The sequence below is a fragment of the Cetorhinus maximus genome, chromosome 5 (assembly GCF_964194155.1).
Source record: "Cetorhinus maximus chromosome 5, sCetMax3.hap1.1, whole genome shotgun sequence".
Classification (NCBI taxonomy): domain Eukaryota; kingdom Metazoa; phylum Chordata; class Chondrichthyes; order Lamniformes; family Cetorhinidae; genus Cetorhinus; species Cetorhinus maximus.
Genome location: NC_135883.1, coordinates 171,679,616 through 171,696,614, shown reverse-complemented (window position 1 = coordinate 171,696,614; position 16,999 = coordinate 171,679,616). Strand labels below are relative to the sequence as shown.

The following is a 16,999-nucleotide window of genomic DNA, read 5'->3' as shown; positions in this document are numbered from 1 at the left end:
AAACTCCTTTTTCGATTTCTGCAACCCAGCCCCCCCACCCACCCTTACTGTGTTTGGGTGTGTGGAGTGGAGTGGAAAGTCGTGAACATTGCTCCCCCAGGCTTCAAATATAAAATAAACTAACATTCTGTGTCTGTCATAACGCATGTTTGATGCAGGTCATTAGTAAATTGGATTTCTCAAACAGAGTTGGGGAAAAAATGCCACTGCACACTTTAAAAATAATTCAAAACATCTTCTACTTATGCGCAGGGGGCGAGAGGAAATAAGTACAGCTTGCTTGTCTCTCTCCTGTCTGGAACACATGATATTGAATGGTGGAGCAGGCTCAACATATGATCTTATGTTCCTATCTTTTGTGTTCTTGCACAGTATGATGACTTGAAAATGAATCCTTTCACAATAACTGAATATTTTCAACCGGATAATAGACAATTCTTTAAAGTAACTAAAAACTAAAGGATAATTGTAGGGAGCAAACAGATAAGGTGATACCTGTGCAAAATAGAAGCAAAAGGGGGTAAACGAGAACTTATGAAGGGGAACAGAAGGGAGCAAAGAGTTTCCACTTCCAATTGCTCTCGTTCGCCTGTTGGTTCAATTCGGGCGAACCCCCAACTAACTGTTACAACCCCGTTAGAGGGATAGCCACATTGTCATTCCTGCATTTTGTTGTCTACCTGGTGTCAGGGTAAAACACATCATGGAAAGGGTGCAGAATATTCTGCAGGGGCAAGTGAATGAGCTAGAACTTGTAGTACATTTTGGTACCAACATATGGTCAGATCTTCAGGAGCTAGGAAGGAAGTTAAAGAAATAAGATCTTGAAGGTACTGTTATGAAGATGTGCTATGTAGAATATTAATTCATGTTATGTGCTGGATATATATATTTTGAACTTTTGAAAAAAAGAACAGTTTATGCTAAAGAAAGGTTGCTGGCTTACAGCAGCTACTAAGGTGCAATTGTGAAGGCCACAAGTCGCTTCATGGGGACATTGAGTCCACAGAGCTCTGAGACAATGACTAAGATGAGCCCCAGATTGAAACTACTGGATTTGAACTAACAGAGACTGCCACAGGGGCAGTAGGACAACAGCCTTACCTGCGCACCACACCCCGCCCCCCCCCCCCCACCCCCAACACCTCTCTCTGAAACTTTTGTCATCAAAGCTGAGCCTTGTTTGTGCTTTGAAAATCCACCAGAAGACCTCGTTGCTGAAAACGTTCTTAAAGGAGGATTCCACCTCAACACCACTGTCTTCAAGAGAAAAGAGAATCACCAGCAACAACTGCAGAGCAACTGTTGCAGTGAGAAACTAAAGTACCAGCAGCCACTGGAAAGTGGCTCTGTTGCTGTGAACGAGGATTCGGACAATCCATGAATAACTTTTCTGACATCAACTTTTTTTTTTAATTAGTCAAGTTTTAACATCTGATACTCCATGAAGTTTTATTTCTGTGTGTGTGTGCTGCATTAGTGGGAAGCTGGACACATTCCTACATTTTAAACCATTTTTGTAAATAATTTGTGTTAAGTGAGTTTTATTACTAAAACTAATTCACTTGTTAACTCAAGGAACTTGGCTGACTTAATTCTTACACCCAGCTATACACCATTTCAGTACACATTGATTTGGCAACATCAGATTTAAAAAAAAATCAGATTCTGTTATAACCAACTCAGGAGTGGGACTAGGAGAGAAGTTAGCTCACCCCTCCTAACCTGGCCATAACAATTATTTGGGGGCTCGCCCGGATTGACCAAGAGTAATTGAAAGTGCGAATTCTTTGCTCCTTTGTTCCCCTTTTTAAAAGTTCTCATTTGTCCCCTTTTGCTTATATTTCTCACAGGTGTCACCTTAACCTCTGTTTGCTCCCTTTACAATTATCTGTTGGTTCTTAGTTACTATAAAGAATTGTTGATTATCAGATTGAAAATATTCAGTTACTGCGAGAGGAATTCACTTTCAAGTCATCACAACATACATACAGAGTAAGGAAGAATAGAATGGAAGTTTTACAACTCTGGATAGTAACAGTAAAAGAACCACAGAAATGAATATTAGTTCACATGATTGTCAGAGTCCAGAGTTAGTCCATTGAGGAGTGCTTTCATGTAGGAATTCGAGTTCAGCTGGCTGAAGACCAGAGTCGTAGAGTTCTCTTTATAGTTAGTGCTGATACCGCAAGATGAAGTAGGTACACGAAAACTGGGTCAGTTCTGCATGTGATGGTAGGAAATCTTCCAGCAGAGACAGGCTTCAAGGAGCAAGCTGCCCAGCCTGGAGTCCTGCTTCTCGGTGTTCACTGGTTGGATGTTAAACAGCAGACTGGTAGTTTGTTAGTTCCCTAAAGGAATATAGAGATTTTAAAATGGCCATTCAAGTCATGTGACCTTTTTCCACAAAGATTTCAAAAGGCATGTTTATCTAGTGTTTGGAACTGGCTTTGATTTCAGGACTGATATTAACTTTTGACAGTTACCATCCATATTGAGGTTCTGGAAGCCATTGGCTAGGCAGACTCTCTGACTCTGCTTATCAAGATGCAAGTGATGTCTATTGTCGCCTCAATGGTCCCCTTTTGAAATGGACCTGGACAGTCTTCGGTGTGAGATGGGTCTATTGACAACTCTGCAGGCATAATGAGTTTCGAGCTGCGAGTCCTTTGGTTTCATTATTTTAATATCCTTCTATTTGGGTGTGAGATTCCAAAATGATGAGAGGAGGATTATTTTGTTCTTGGATCTCCTGTTGGTAGCTTCCAAGACAAAGAGCCAATCCTGTGGTCATGTTACTTATAGCAGCCATCTTTTTTGGTTCAGCAGAAAGTCCATTTTAAAAATAGCAAAAAGAATAATGTTTTGATCAATACAGTTTTGGATTTCTTTTCATGCCTTATTGGTATAACATCTTTTTTTCCCAGCATACATTGACACTGGCAAACTCTTGGAGCATGTTCATCTGTGACCGTCCACCTCAATCAGGGATAGTACATGGCATATGCACACCAGATAGAAGACAAAAAATAATTTAACCGTTCAAATAGAAAGTAAGGATAACTGCAGAAATAAATTTCAATTTTACAAAAATTTTCTCCAGCTTGTGTCTCGTCTGCCTTTACTCACACTGCACGTTACCTGTTTCCACCTTTCTATAAATATATTTCAAATTTATTTAGTTCTCAATCCACTCCAGCTCTCTTCCAATCCATCTTGGGCCACGCATCCATTATATGGTCACTAATGTAGTGCTGTGTCTAAACAAACTTGAGGATAGACTGGTGGATTTCTCAAATTGAGAAGGATGGTGGAATTGACAGACTTTCAGGAACTCAAGGAACCAACTGTAATTTATTCTGGTATAATTTATACTGATAAATATTCCTCAGCTTTATAAAACTACCAATCCTCAATGTTGCTTGTACTTGTACTTCCAACAAGAGTTTATAACCACTAAAAGTGCTGCATTGAATGATATAGAATCATAGAATGGCCACAGCACAGAAGAACACTGTGTCATATATAAAAGTGCAGCAATCCTTTCTGAAAATTCTGAATCCATTCTGAAAATGGACATTGTTTCTGGCTGCTCCTCAATAAAATATTAAATATCTCATTTAATGTTCCAACTCAGTAGTTGACAGAACAGTCAGCACAAGAGACCTTAAGCTGGTCTTTAGCTTAGGTTTTTTATATGGATTTATTCATACAAATTGTACCATTGCTATATAATCTAGCATTTTATTACAGTACAATTAATTTTTATTATCTGAGAAATATGGTTTGATTTGGTGAAAATGTGCTTGTCTTAATAGATTGTAAACAAGTTTTCTGTTTAACACTATAGGTGTTAATGAACTGTAAGTGTTATTGGCTTTGATAATGCACTGTTAATATGCTGAAACACTGCTGTGTATGTCTAAAAGCATTAATACATGCCAAGTATTTCTCAAGCGCGTAGCATCTAGTTTATGAGCCTTCCCACCTGGCTGGCTGCTTAATAGTTATTAATACTGACTACCCAGCAGATTTTCTCTCTTGATTCAGAAAGGCATGAAGTGAAATGAAGGTTCAGCATGTTGGTGCTTCTAGGTCTTCATACAATGTGTTACTGATGACCATCTTTGAGGACTAGGGGAGACACTGAACTGGAATCAGGCCACACTTCACAGAAATTGAGGAAATTCTGAAGGTCAGTTGCTATGGTTGAGGTTTTGCAATGTCTGACTACCTGACACAGTAAGCAGAGACATGATCAGAGTTCTGGAAGAAGACTCATATTGGACTCAAAACTTGAAATCTGTTTCTCTCTCCACAGATGCTACCAGACCTGGTTTTTGGGAGACTGAAAGTCATCTTAATCAACAAACCGGTGCCGGCTGCTGCAAACTTAAATAAAGCCTTCAAGGTAGATATTGATGCTAGTGATCTGTGGGTAGGTGCCATCCTGCTCCAAGAAGTTGGGTCGGGCATAGAGAGACCTGTGGGGTACTTTTCCAAAAAGCTACATCAACACCAAAAGATATACTCCACTGTGGATATGGAACCTGGGACTATTACTGGCTCTTACTTTGAAGTATATGTCTGCCACGGCTACAGGGAGACCTTAGTATATACAGACCACAACCCCATTATCTTTGTGGAAAAATTCAAAACTCAGAATGCCAGGTTATTTCGGTGGAGTTTACTAAGGCAGCTACAACACTTAAAGATCACCCACATTGCAGGGAAAAAGAATGTGATAGTTGATGCTTTGTCTTGAATTTAACTCCAGTCAGAATTACCTGGGTAATAAGTTTGCGAAAGAGCATAGCTGTATCAGACTTAATAGTGAATGGGTGTGCATGTTTTTCTTTTTTTATATTTTTTGTGTGAGATTTTTTTCAATCCTGGGAAGTTGGATGTATTTGTACATTTTAAACGTTTTGTTAATTTCTGCATCTTTGCTTGAATGAGTTTTAGCAATAAAACACTCTTGTTAACTTAAGGAACCTGGCTGGCTTATTTCTTACACCGAGCTAAGCACAGTTAAGCATATATATAGAATTGGCAATATCACCTGTTTTTTAAATTCAAACTATGTTATAACCAACCCAGGAGTGGCACAAAGAGAGGAGTCAGTTCACCCCTCCTAACTTTGTTGTAACACAGTTAAAAAGCACTTGGGTGTGCACTTGAATGCTGTAACCTACAAGGCTACAGACCAAGAGCTAGAACATGGGATTAGGCCGATGCGGACACAGTAGGCAAATGGCCCCCTTCCATGCTGTAAATTTCCATGATTCTATGATAAGGAAACTGGCAAAATGATTAATGGAAAAATGCTTTATTTCACCATTCAAAAATGACTTGGTATCCTCTTGGCTGCTGTGCAATACATTGCCTCGAGTGATTTAATATCTATGGAATGATTTTACAACCCACCCCATTATTTCATTTCTGATCTAATTTATTTTTCTGGAGGGTTGAGTAAGCTTCCCCCTGCCGTCTCGCGACCCCCCCCCCCTCCAAACTTCCTTGCTTTCCTGCAATTCCTTTCCTTTTTCCACCTGGCATTGTAGTTTAAATGCACAACATGAAGCAGTTCAGTCCAATTTGAGGAATTTAGCTGCAAGCATTCAGTGTGGATTTCATGATCTATCATTTCAGTTCCTTGATTGGTTTATGGCAGCGTAAAGGATGAGATGATGTCTAGTTGACTTTGTATACCTCCTGATCCCTGAAAGCCTGTCCACCATCTACAAGGCACAAGTCAGGAATTTGATGGAGTTAAAAGCAAAATACTGTGGATGCTGGAAATCTGAAATAAAAACAGAAAATGCTGGAAAAACTTAGGTCTGACGGCATCTGTGGAGAGAGAAACAGAGTTAAAGTTTCGGGTCTGTATGACTTCAGAGCTAAAGAGAAGTATGAGTATGATGAAATTTATACTGTTTAAGATGGGGTGGAGCAGGTGAAGCTGGATAGAAGACTAGCAATAGGTGGGGCGAAGGAGAGATTGACAAAGATGTCATGGATAAAAAGGCAAAGGGTGTGTTAATGGTAGTGGTAAGGGCGAAAGGAGGTGCTGATAGTGGCATAAAGGTAAGAAAGCAGAATGTGTTAATAGCAGAACAAGGCTAAGCACTCTGTGGAATAACAACATGGAACAAGTAACAACATGTCCCCTTTGGGGAGGGGTTGGTGGTTGGGGAAAAAAGGATGGATAAAGGGATTAAAAAAAGGGGTGAAGATGTCATGGACAAAAAGGCAAAGGGAGTGTTAATGGTAGTGGTAAGGGCTAAAGGAGGTGCTGATAGTGGCATAAAGGTAAGAAAGTAGATTGTGTTAAAAGCAGAACTCACCATGAACACTCTCCTCTACATTCCCTTTTTAATTAAAAAATTTTTTTTTATCCGCTTATTTTCATTTTTATTCATTTATTCATTGTTTTATTCCCTTTTTTCAATTCCATGTGTTTCAACTGTGGCTAACAGTCTCTTAGGAACAATTATCAAACGTATTCTGCAATACAATATGAAGAACATCCATAGACATTTCCTTGTGCATTACTTTGAACTTTTTGAAAAGGTAATCAAATTTGTCAGGCCTGACGTGTTTGCAGATCCATGCTGGTTCTCTCTGATCGGCTGAAAATTTTCAAGATATTCTCTCCTTAATTATAGACTTTAGTCATTTCCCGACAACAGGTTTTAGGCTAATTGGTCTATAGTTACCTGGTTTCTCTCTCATCTTTCTTAAATAACAGTGATGTGCACAATTTTCCAAATTGAGTGAGCTTTGGAAGATTATAGTTTGGGCATTTGCAATGTTTCATCTACTTCCTTTAAAACCCTGAAGTAGAAACCATTTGGTTCTGAAGATTTGTCATCTTTAGTGTCATTAACTTCTTCATTTCTCTTATTTTTAATTTTGCTGAGTTCCTGACCCTGATTCAATACTAATTTTCTTGGGATGCCTGGTATTCTAACCTCTTCCTCTACTGTCACTACGGCTACAAGTAACTTTACAACATGTCTGCAATTTCCTTAATTTCACTGACAATGGCATCACTATCAGTTGTTAAGGGGCCCAGATTACTTCTGACTTTTCCTAATGGAATTGTCAACATTCTGTGTATTGATTGTGATATGTCTTGCAAGTTTCTTTTCATACTGTTTATGTAACTCATACTATTTGTTTACCTTCAAAACTCATAATTTATTAGTAATTGTAAGGTTTTATTCTTTACGGTAAAGTTTACAGGCAGCAAAGGTTTTTTGGAGTAGCAGTATTTATTATAAATTAAGAAAAAGAATGAATTCACGCAATAAAGATGGCAGGGCAGGTGATGTGTTGTGGCTGTAGAATATGGAAGCTCCTGAATGCTGGTGTGATCCAGGGTGCAAACATCTGTTTGTTTCTGTGGCTTGAGGAGCTTCGTTTCAGTCATTGAGCTGGAGGCTGAGCTGCAGACACTGCAACACATCAGGGAGGGGGAAAGTTACCTGGGCACTTTGTACCAGGAGGCAGTCACACCCCTTAGGATAGGTGTAAAAGAAAATTTACGGTGGGATACTTTAAAGCAGGCTTCTGGGGTGGTGGGGGTGGTGTGTGTGTGTGTGTGTGTGTGTGTGTGTGTGTGTGTGTGTATGTGTGTGTGTGTGTGTGTGATTTTAAACTGAAGACAGTCAGACTGCAAGGTTTAAATCATAAAAGGGTGTAAAAGAAGGCATTTTGAAATGGACGAGCTAACGTTTGCATTTGTAGATAAGTTGAGAGGTTGTTTGAAATTTAAAGGGGTGTTAGAAAGTGACAAGGAAAATGGTTGCATCTAGCAGGAGTTCATGTGTAAACAAGTGGTGGGGATATCACGTTTTATTGACCCAAAAGCAATGACAAGATGGAAACATGAAAGATCTTAGATTTGGAGGTGTTTGAGTTTCAAAGAAAGTTTGAAGCAATGGATTTAAAGATTCAAAAGGGAGAAAATATATTTAGGGCAGAATTTTTTGCTCGGCATGCGGGTGCGCACCGGACACGCTTGTGCATGAAATAGTGCATGATAATGTCGGGCCAGCGTCCCAATGTCATCGCGCATTCGCGAGGTATTTCAGTCGGCGGGTGCTGCAAGAGTCGGCAGTGCGTCCACCCACAGTTAGTGCTATTAAGCCCATTAATGGTGCAATTAACTATGATTTTTCACTGCCCATTCCAACGTTACATTTAGTGGGCGGGCGAATTGGCCAGGTGGACTTTGCATTTTTCAGGAAACCTCATCCAAGGGTGGGATGAGGTTTCCATTGTTAAATTTAAAAAAATCTATGCATAGAATTTTAATAAAATCTATGCTCAGGTGACTGCTTGTGTTGTGTGGACATTTTTTTCCAGATTTAAAAATCTTTATTTGATACTTTTGAAGTCTTCAGCTCCCTGAGGCACTCTCTGTCTTCAGGGAGCTTTCAGTGAGCCTCCCCAGTGCCTGCACTGACTTCAGTGCCTGCCCTCCTCCCGCCCCCAACCAAGGCAGCGCTGATCATATCAGCAGGTGCTTCACGCTGGTGGCTGTTAATTGGCCAGCTAGCGTGAAATCGCGGACTGGGGCCGATCACAGGTGGCAGCCTGTTTCCTGGTCGCTCCCAGGTCTGCCGGCTGCACTGCAAAATAAGAGTTCATGGTTTTGGGGCGAACATATTGGCATGGATAGAGGTTTAGTTAGCTAACAGGAAGCTGAGAGTCAGGATAAATGGCTCTATTTTGGATTGACAAGATGTCATGAGTGGAGTCTCACAGGGATCAGCGCTGGGGTCTCAGCTGATTACAATTTATGTTAATGACTTGGATGAAGGCATCGAATGTATGGGTGCTAAATTTGCTGATCACATAATGATAGGCAGGAAAGTAAGTTGTGAAGAATACGTAGGAGTCTGCAAAGAGACTTAGGTTAAGTGAGTGCACAAAAATTTGGCAGATGGAATATAATGTGGGAAAATGTCAACTTAAGCATTTTGGCAGGAAGAATTAAAAAAGCAGCATATTATTTAAATGGGAGAGACTGCAGAACTCTGATGTACAGAGGGATCTGGGAGCCCTGGTACATGAATCAGGAAAAGTTAGTGTACAGGTACAGCAAGTGATTAGGAAGGCAAATGCAATGTTGTTGTTTATTGAAGGGGAATGGCATATAGAAGTAGGAGTGTTTTGCTGCAGTTGCACAGGGTGTTGGTGAGACCATATCTGAAATACAGTGTACAGTTTTGGTCTCCTTATTTAAGGAAGGATATAAATGCATTAGATGCAGTTCAGAGAAGGTTCACTTGACTGGTACCTGGGATGAGGGGTTATCTTATAAGGAAAGATTGGACAGGCTGGGCCTGTATGAATTGGAGTTTAGAGATTGAGATGTGATCTCATTGAAACATATAAGATCCTGAGGAGACTTGACCGGGTGGATGCTGAAAGGATTTTAAAAAAAAATGTATTCGTGGGATGTGGGCGGCTCTGGCTAGGCCAGCATTTATTACCCATCCCCATTTGCCCTTGAGAAGGTGCTGGTGAGCTGTTGTCTTGAACCGCTGCAGCCCATGTGGTGTAGGTACACCCAGTGCTTTTAGGGAGGGAGTTCCAGGATTTTGACCCAGCAACAGTGAAGGAACAGCGATACATTTCCAAGTTAGGATGGTGAGTGGCTTGGAGAGGAACTTCCATATGGCCATGTTCCCATGTGTCTGCTGCCCTTATTCTTCCAAATGGTAGAAGTCTTGGGTTTGGAAGGTGCTGCCTAAAGAGCCTTGGTAAGTTTCTGCAGTGTATCTTGTAGATGGTACACACTGCTGCCACTGTGTGTTGGAGGTGGAGGGAGTGAATGTTTGCGGGTGGAGTACCAATCAAACGGGCTGCTTTGTCCTGGATGGTGTCAAGCTTCTTGAGTGTTGTGGGAGCTGCACTCATCCAGGCAAGTGGAAAGCATTCCATCACACTCCTGACTTGTATCTTGTAGATGGTGGACAGGCTTTGGTGATTCAGGAGGCGTTACTCATCGCAGGATTCCTAGCCTCTGACCCTCTCTTTTCGCCACAGTATTTATATGGCTAGTCCAGTTTCTGGTCAATAGTAACCCCCAGGATGTTCCCCTTTGTGGAAGAGACTAGAACTAGGGTCACAGTTTAAAAATAAGGGGTCTCCCATTTAAGACAGATGAGAAGAAATTTCTTCTGAGGGTCATGAATCTTTGGAACTTTCTTCTCCAGAGACCGGTGGATGTGGGAGCAATGAATATTTTAAGGCAGAGGTAGATAGATTCTTGACTAACGAAGGAGTGGAAGGTTATTGGGGGTGGGGGGAATATGGAGTTGAGGTCACAATCAAATCAGCCATCATTTTATTGAATGGTGAAACAGGCTTGAGGGGCTGAATGGCCTATTCCTGCTCCTAATTCTATGTTTGTATGTAGGTTCAAGGGCTTTCAATCTGCTTATGTGAAAGTGGGGGCTGCAGGGTGGATCAGCTAATTGACCATGGCACCATGGTACAGGAAGCCATTCACGTTTGGTGAAGCTAATTGAAATGTAGTGGTGCTCGGGGACAGTATAGTCAGGGGTTAGTTCTCTGCAGCCGAGACTGAGAGTCAGAAAGCTCTGTTGGCTGCCTGGTGTCAGGTTCCAGGATGTCTGCTCTGGGCTCGAAAGAATTTGCAGTTGGATGGGTAGGATCAAGTGCTGGATGTCCACACATGTACCATAGACTTAGGACTAGCTAAGAGGTTCTGCTTTGGGAGTATGAGCAGCTAGAGCCTAAACTAAAAAGCAGAACATGTGAGGAAATAGAGATAGTTTAAGTAAGTTATATTTCTGTTTGTGGGTGCTAGGAATGAGTTTCAGCTTTAAAGTTTAAGTTTGATTTGTATTTCTGCATCTGTCTTGTTAAGAAAGGTCAAATTGAGTTTTAGTTTCACTTCAAAAAGGTGCCTGAATTTCTAATGAGGATTTTTACAACTGTTGCAGCTAAGGTGGAAGAATTGGGCTGTTGCCTAGCAACGGGCCCAGAGAGGCAGGTCCTTCCCACAGACAGACACACACAGAAAAACTAAAGAAACAGCAGTTTTAAGCAGTTTGAAGCCACGACTCCATAGAGACTGGACACCAGGAGAAGGAGCTTCAGATTTTCCAAAAGGTCACAAGGCCAAAGGAGTGAGAAACTTGGGAAAGTCCCAATCAGACCTTCTAGTCAAAGGAAGGACAGGAACCTGAAAAAGGCCCTTTTAATGAAGTTGAGTGAGGGGTAGGGAGAAAGGCTCCAAGCTTCTGATTTAAAGAGACAAAAGCTGCAGAAAGCAGATTTAAAGCGAGAAGGTCCGAAGAGACGGCTGAAGGTCTGTAACTCTTTACTATGGGCGTGTGAAGCAGTGGTACTGTTAACGGCTGAGTCTGTGAGAGAGTGCAAGGAAGACCGCTTGATTGTATGCCGCGACCCAGGGAAGAGGAACATCGGAAGGAGAGCTCCAAACCCTTTGTGGAAGAGACTAGAACCCTTGCAGAAGGCACCTGAGAGAAAGCGTCAATTTGGGAGAAGATTTCAAGGTGAGGTCTTGGAGAGTGGAGATTGGAAACCCTTGTGTGAAAGACAGAGTGCAGTGAGGCTGGTTGGCTCACAGTGTGACAAGCAGCAGCGGGGAGACCCATAGCATCTGGTTGAGGTGGCATCCGTCACTTGGTTTCAGAATGTGGTGTTCTCACCACAGGGTGCCTATTGGTACTGTTACTTACTATGGATATTAGAGTATAAGATAGCTTTTGTAACTTGTGTTACCTGTGCAAATCTGTATATGTATGTAAAGGTATAGTTGTGGATGACGGAGTATTGTAATATAGTTAATCTTTTCTTATTGAATAAATGTTTTATTCCTTTGTTAAAAGTTCATCAGCTGACTTATGTGACTGTGTTCAGTAGCCCCTCTCTACGTATCTAAACAAACTAATTAAAAGTTAGGATCCATCAAGCTGGGTTCCACTCTGGGATCAGGCTTGTCCAGGGGTAACCTCAGCTTGGGATCATGACAAACCTCAAAGCTAATAATCCCCAGATTATCACCTGAGCAACGAGCAAATTGGCAGAGTAGATAAGATTAGAGAGTTAATGCGTGGCTCAAAGATTAGTGTGGGAGAAGTAAGTTTCGATTCATGGGGCACTGGCACCACTACTTGGGAAAGTAAGAGCTGTACTGTTAGGATGGACTTCACCTGATTCCTGCTGGGACCAGTGTTCCGGCAAGTTGTATAACTCTGGCGGTCAAGAGGGCTTTAAACTAAATAGTGGGGGCAAGGGATCAAGTGTGGGAAGATGTAATCAATTAAAGAGGGAAGACCAAGCAAAGGATCAATGTGGCAATAAGAGAGGTGATAATCAGACCCTGACTTAAGATTGTGCTGGCAGATAAGGCCAGAGACTGCAAAAATGGTAAAAAGAGTTAAAGGCTCTATCTGAATGCACGTAGCATTCGTTGAAAAAACAGGTGAATTGACAGCCCAAATAGAATAGCCTGATAGCCATTTCAGAGATAAGGCTGCAGGATGACAAAGTCTGGGACTCGAAAATTCAAGGGTCCATGACATTTCAGAAGGACAGGAAGCTCTGAAAAGGTGGAGGGGTATCTCTGCTAATTAAGGATGACAGTACCGTAGAGAGAGATGACCTTAGTTTTAAAGATGAACGTGTAGAATCAGTTTGGGTGGAGATGAGAAATAGTAAAGGTAGAAAGTCACTTATGGGGGTTGTTTATAGGCCCCTTCTTAGCATGCTGTTAGGTTCCACAAGGATATTGATGACAGTGGACAGGGAATATTTTTAAGGCTGAATTAGATAGATTCTTCATTGATATGGGAGTCAAAGAATATTGGAGGTGAACAGGAAGGTGAAGTTGAGGCCACAGTCGGATCAGCCATGATCTCATTGAATGGCAGAGCAGGCTCATGGGACCTACTCCTAAATCGTATGTTCGTATATTTTGCCACTCTTTCCTGTTCTTTGTACTTCTCCTGCTTGCCAGGTTCAGTGCTTTTTTTGCGTGCTTTTTCTTTTAGTTTTATGTTGTCTCTTACCTCTTAAGTTGTCCATGGCTTTTTTTTTGGCAAGTAGAGCTCTTGACCTTTAGGGGTATAAATTGGTTCTGCATCATGTTGCATTCTTTATTGAACACCTTCCACTGATTTGCTGCCTGTAACTTCCCAATTTACTGTCGTGAGTCCCTGTCACATTACATTGAAGTCAGCCTTACCTAAATCTCGAATCTTAATGGCTGTTTCACATTTCTCCGTTTCAAACACTCCATTGGATTTAGTCATATTATGATCGTTATTAGATAAATGTTTATGCATCATTAGGCTGATGGCTAAATCTGCTCAGTAATAAATCTAATATGGCTTTCCCACTTGTTGGTTATAGGGCATTTTTACCAAAAACTATCCCAGAAACACTCAAGAAATTCACTTCCTTTCTGATGTAGTCTGTTTATCCCAACCTCTTTGAAAATTAAAATCTCCCATTTAAACAACTGTGACTTTGCGACATGCTTGTCTAATCTCAGCATTTATACAATCTACCACTTCACAGCTACGACTGGGGACTTATACGCAACTTCCAGTACAATCTTAAATCCTTTTCTATTTCTTGATTCGACCCTTAAAGTTTACCTGCTTAGCACTTATATCTCATCTCCATTGAACGGATTTCATCCTTCACCTCTAAGACTACTCCTCTTGCTTCTACAATTCTTCCTATCTTTTCTGTGGACCTTATAACCTGATATTTCTCATTGCCATTCAGCTCCTCTTCACTATCTTTTTTGACCTTTCTGTTACCTCTAGGTCATGAGACTGCTTGTCTGACGTTCGGTCTAGAATAACTCTCGATCATCAGTAAACTGATGGAAGACTTAACCAACAGTGCTATCAAGTGGTACTTGCTTAGAAATAACCTGCTCACTGATGCTTAGTGTGAGTTCTGCCAGGGCCACTCAGCTCCTGACTTCATTACAGCCTTGGTTCAAACATGGACAAAATAGCTGAAATCCAAAGATGAGGTGAGAGCGACTGCCCTTGACATCAAGACAGCATTTGACTGGGTGTGGCATCAAGGACCCCTAGCAAAACTGGAGTCAATAGGAATCAGGGCGGCGGGGGGTGGGGGAACTATCCACCGGTTGGAGTCATACCTAGCACAAAGGAAGATGGTTGTGATTGTTGGAGGTCAGTCATCTCAGCTCCAGGACATCGCTGCAGGAGTTCCTCAGGGTGGTGTCCTCAGCCCAACCATCTTCAGCTGCTTCATCAATGACCTTCCTTCCATCATAAGGTCAGAAGTTCACCATTCGTGACAACTCATATTGAAGGAGTCCATGTCCAAATGCAGCAAGACCTGGACAATATCCAGGCTTGGGCAGACAAGTGCAAGTAACATTCGTGCCACACAAATGCCAGGCAATGACCATCTCCAACAATAGAGAATCTAACCATTGCCCCATGACATTCAATAAGAACATAAGAAATAGAAGCAGGAGTAGGTCATTCGGCCCCTCAAGACTGCCCTGCCATTCAATAAGATCATGGCTGATCTGCCCCAGGCTTCAACTTCTCCTTCGTGCCAGCTCCTCATAGCCCTCATCTCCCTGATATTTTAAAAATCTATCTACCTCCTCTTTAAATACTTCGCGATCTAGCCTCCATAGCTCTCTGGGGTAGAGAATTCCAGATATTCACTACCCTCTGAGAGAAGATATTCCTATGCATCTCAGATTTAAATGAGTGTCCCCTTATTCTGTAACTATGTCTCCTAGTTCGAGATTCCCCCACGAGTGGAAACATCTACCCTGTCAAGCCCCCTCAGAAACTTGTACGTTTCAATAAGATCTCCCCTCGTTCTTCTAAACTCAGATAAATAAAAGCCTAACCTGTTTAGCTGTTCTTGATAGGTCAACTCCTTCATCCCAAGAATCAGCCTCTTTTGAACTGCCTCCAATGCCAGTATATCCTTTCTTAAATACGGGCACCAAAACTGTACACAGTACTCCAGGTGCGGCCTCATGAACACCCCTTACAGTTGTAACAAGACTTGGGTATTTTTAAACTCAAACCCCCCTAGCAACACAGGCCAAAATTCCATTTGCCGTCTTAATTACTTGCTGCACCTGCATGCTAACATTTTGTGTTTCATGCACAAAAACACCATTCACGGTGGAAGATACTATAAATATCCCAAAGATCAGATAAGCAAGGAGCTAATGGGAGGAAAGATCTTTTCTGTATCACGAAGTAAGACCATAAGACATAGGAGCAGAAATTAGGCCATTCGGCCCATCGAGTCTGCTCCGCCATTCAATCATGGCTGATAAGTTTCTCAACCCCATTCTCTCGACTTCTCCCGTAACCTTTGATCCCCATACCAATCAAGAACGTATCTATCTCGGTCTTAAATACACTCAATGACCTGGCCTCCACAGCCTTCTGTGGCAATGAATTCCATAGATTCACCACTAAAGAAGTTTCTCCTCATCTCTGTTCTAAAAGGTCTTCCCTTTACTCTGAGGCTGTGCCCTCGGGTCCTAGTCTCTCCTACTAATGGAAACATCTTCCCCACGTCCACTCTACCCATACCTTTCAGTATTCTGTAAGTTTCAATCAGATCCCCCCTTATCCTTCTAACCTCCATTGAGTATAGACCCAGAGTCCTCAAACGTTCCTCATATGTTAAGCCTTTCATTCCTGGGATCGTTCTCGTGAACCTCCTCTGGACCCTCTCCAGGGCCAGCACATCCTTCCTGATATATGGGGCCCAAAATTGCTCTCAATATTTTAAATGTGGTCTGACCAGAGCCTTATAAAGCCTCAGCAGCACATCCCTGCTTTTATATTCTAGTCCTCTTGAAATAAATGCCAACATTGCATTTGCCTTCCTAATTACCGACTCAACCTGCAAGTTAACCTTAAGAGAATCCTGGACTAGGATTCCCAAGTCCCTTTGCACTCCAGATTTCTGAATTCTCTCCCTATTTAGAAAATAGTCTATGCCTCTATTCTTCCTACCAAAGTGCATGACCTCACACTTCCCCACGTTGTATTCCATCTGCCACTTCTTTGCCCATTCTCCTAACCTGTCCAAATCCTTCTGCAGCCTCCCCGCCTCCTCAATACTACCTGTCCCTCCACCTAACTTTGTATCATCTGCAAACTTAGCCAGGATGCCCTCAGTTCCTTCATCTAGATCATTAATGTATAAAGTGAAAAGTTGTGGTCCCAACACTAACCCCTGCGGAACTCCACTAGTCACCAGCCGCCATCCTGAGAAGGACCCCCTTATCCCCACTCTCTGCCTCCTGCCAGACAGCCAATCTTCTATCCATGCTAGTACCTTGCCTCTAACACCATGGGCTCTTATCTTTCTGAGCAGCCTCCTGTGCGGCACCTTGTCAAAGGCCTTCTGGAAGTCCAAGTAGATAACATCCATTGGCTCTCCTTTGTCTAACCTACTCGTTACCTCTTCAAAGAATTCTAACAGATTTGTCAGGCATGGCCTCCCCTTGATGAAACCATGCTGACTTTGCCCTATTTTACCATGCACTTCCAAGTATTCTGAAATCTCATCCTTAATAATGGTATCTAAAATCTTACCAACGACTGAGGTCAGGCTAATCGGCCTGTAATTTCCCGTCTTTTGCCTCACTCCCTTCTTAAACAGGGGGGTTACATTAGCGATTTTACAGTCCTCTGGGAACCTCCCTGACTCCAGTTATTCCTGAAAGATCACCACTAACGCCTCCACTATCTCTTCAGCTATCTCCTTCAGAACTCTGGGGTGTAATTCATCTGGTCCAGGTGATTTATCCACCTTCAGACCTTTCAGTTTTCCTAGCACCTTCTCCTTGATAATGGCCACCATACTCACCTCTGCCCCCCCCGACTCTCTTGAACTTTGGGGATGTTACTCATGTCTTCCACTGTGAAGACTGAAGCAAAGTACCTATTCA

General features: G+C 42.0%; 1 protein-coding gene across 5 annotated transcripts in view; it reads left to right on the top strand.

Moving 5' to 3' along the window:
* Nucleotides 1-16,999, top strand: part of tjap1 (tight junction associated protein 1 (peripheral)) — a 305,890-nt gene that overhangs the window by 17,145 nt on the left and 271,746 nt on the right. Inside the window, exons 2-3 of one of the 5 annotated variants that reach the window (XR_013576684.1) lie at nucleotides 4,055-4,195; nucleotides 4,322-4,985. The exons of 3 other annotated variants lie outside the window; for them this stretch is intronic. The gene's annotated coding sequence lies outside the window, so the exon portion shown is untranslated. Of the gene's footprint in view, nucleotides 1-4,050; nucleotides 4,196-4,321; nucleotides 4,986-16,999 lie in introns of those variants that run through there. One more of the 5 variants, XR_013576685.1, reaches the window with a different exon arrangement.